We start from the raw sequence: 3,321 nt of genomic DNA on the forward strand, positions 1-3,321 counted from the left end.
AAAATTATTACTTTAAGTTTTATTACTTTTATCATAATAATATTTTTTTTATATAAATATGATTTCTCTATAAAATAAAATAAAAATAAAATTTTAAATTTTAAATTCATAAAATATTATTTATTTATTTTTTGTATATCTTATATTAAAAAATATTATTTTTTTAAATATTCTTAAAATGTTTATAAAAAATTTCAAATTTTGAATTAAACTTATATTTTTTTGAATTAAAGTATTTTCATTAAATATAAAATATCATTAAACATATTAACATTATATTTTTTTATTTAATCAAATATAATTTTTTTCAAAATTTTTATTGAACATAGTTTCATAAAATTTAAATTTTTGTCAAATTTATTCAAAACTTATTTTGTATTAAATTTTGTCATTTTTATTTAATCAAATATAAATTTAAAATTTAAAATACCTATAATTTAAATCAAAACAATTACTTTAATTTTTAATATTTATAATATAACTATTAAATATTTAAGTATAAATAATTTTAAATTAAATTAATATTTATCATTAATTCATAAATACATTTTTAAATTTTTTAGATTAAATATAAATTTGTAATAAACTTATTAAAATTATATTTTTTTTTTTCAATTTAATCAATGTAATTAAATTTATCATTAAACTTATTAAAAACTTATTTTGCATTTTATATATTTAATAAAATTTATTAAAATTAAAATTTAATTTACATCAACTTTATTATTTATTTTTTAATTATTTTTTAATTTGAATTAATCTTTTATTTATCTGTTAATTCATAAACAAACTTAAATAATTATTAAAATTGTATTTTTTTTTCTATTTCATTAAATATAATTTAAATTTTATAATTAACTTATTTTTTTTAAAATTTAAATTTGCATTAAACTTATTAAAATTGTATATATTCAATTTAATCAAATATAATTTAAATTTTATATTTTAAACTTATTTTCATTAAATTTAAATTTTTATTAAATTTTGTATTTTTATTTAAAAAATAAAATTTATATTTAAATAAAACAATTCCTTTAATAATTATTATTTTTAGTTATTTTTATATATAATAATAATTTCTTTATAAAAAAATATAATTTTAGATTAAATTTTAAATACATAAAATAATATTTATTTTTTTACATTAGATACTTAAAATTTTGAATCTAATTGGAAACGAAGTAATATAGTAGCTCGATAAGGTTAAGGGACAAATAAGGCTTCAAAAAATAGTTGTCATCAAGCTCTACGTAAAGAGTGATCTCTTCGCCTGCAAACTTTCTGGTTCTGCGCGTGGATATCTCTGTCAACATCGTCGTGAACACAAAACTAATTGTCTTCAATGTAGTAGAACCTTGTTATTCATAGTCCTTCTTTCATATTCAAGGACCAGTGTGGATCCAAGGTAATTTCATTATCTAATTCAAATTCTACTGACTATTTATGGTTATATCATATGTTTTTTAACATGACATACTGATGTTCTAAAAGGTTCTTAATACTCAAAGTCGTGGAACTATCATGGGTATGGAGTATTTCCTATGGTTTTCAAAAAAAATTAAACGACAAATGAAATTTTTTACTGAATGTGTTATTTCAGTATTTTACCTTTCATTCGACCACTATTATAAATTATGAGTAACCTTATCTTGTTTAAAGAATACAAAATATTTGTTTCTCTTATATATATATTGTTGTTAATGTCATCACATATGGATTATAGTAGACAAATAAATATCTTATAATTCATGTCATATATTCTCTTATATTTGTAGATAAATAATGATGGGATAGGAAGAACATCACTTGAGACCGATGTAATGAAAGTTGCTGCTGCAGTATACAATTTATTGATAATCAATTTTTTTTCACTGATTTCAACTTTCTGATTCTGAGATTCTGAATTTTGATTTCATCTGTAGCATGTAGGATTCCAAGTTAATGATTCATAAGCCCGTAGGATTCCAAGTTAATGATTCAAGACTTATGAATTGGTGAAGAATGTATTATATATGGTGTAAAGAGGATGATTGTATATTTTATTCCACTCCTTCTTGAGAAAGCTGAAGGTATAAATAATTATAGTATATTTTTAGATGAAGCTGTATTTTTGTGATTATTGAATCTTAAACCCCTGTTTACATTTATAAGTGTGATTTTTTCATTTGTGTTTCTTCTTGTTTTGTAATTTATCTTATTTCGGTGATGCTAAAAGAATCGATATTTTTCAGGAATTTGAAGACCTTGGATCGACGAAAGGAGTTGTCGATATTTGTCAAGAATTTGGTTTCACCTCTCTAGTCTGAATTCCAAAATGAATTTAATTAGGTATAATTATATTTCTTTCCTTTTCTTTCTTAATCAGTTATATATAATTGTTTGAATAACATTATACATATATATTTTTATTTCAGTATATTATTCATCTTAGAGATCAACCTTCATGAGTTCAAGTAACTTTTCTTTTCTTACTTAAATTTATATTATCTTTGTATATAAGATGCATGTTACGTTATTTGCGTTTATTTTGATGTAGGTTAAATTGTGCAAATTATAAGAATTCCAACTTTTTTTGTTTGTAAAAAAATAAACCAATATCATATCTTTAATATCAAAATTTAATTTTCACAATAAACTTATAAAATTATATTATTTATTTTTATTTTCTACAAAAATATTTTTCTAAAACAAAATATAATTTAAATTTAAATTTTGCATTAATTTTATTACATTATATTTATTTACATCTAAAATTTTAATACATTATATCTTTGTTTTATTAAAATATAATTTTAATTTTAAAATACATAAAATTTTATTTTATTATACTTACCTAATTCTTATATTAAAAGTATTTTTCAAATTAATATAAACTAAATTTTTGTAAATTTTTTTTATCACTTTTCTTTTTAATAAAAAATAATTCAAATATTTTTTCAAATAATAATTATTATTTTTATATAAATGTAATTTTTCTATAAAAATTGTAATTATTATTTTAATTTTAATTTTAAATACATAAAATATTATTTATTTTTCTTACTTATATATTTCTTATAATAAAATTAATATATTTATTTTTAAATATTCTTATAATGTATATCAATAACTTTACCTTTTGAATTAAATTTTATATTCATCTTTAAGATAATATATTTAGTATTAAATTATTTTCATTAAATTTAAAATTTTATTAAATTTATTAAGATTTCATATTTTCCATTTAATCAAAATATAATTAAATTTAAAAATACATAAAATTTAAATCAAAATTATTACTTTAAATTTTATTATTTTTAACATAATTATTATTTATTTTAT

The sequence above is a fragment of the Impatiens glandulifera genome, chromosome 1 (genome assembly GCF_907164915.1).
Source record: "Impatiens glandulifera chromosome 1, dImpGla2.1, whole genome shotgun sequence".
NCBI classification, from domain to species: Eukaryota; Viridiplantae; Streptophyta; class Magnoliopsida; order Ericales; family Balsaminaceae; genus Impatiens; species Impatiens glandulifera.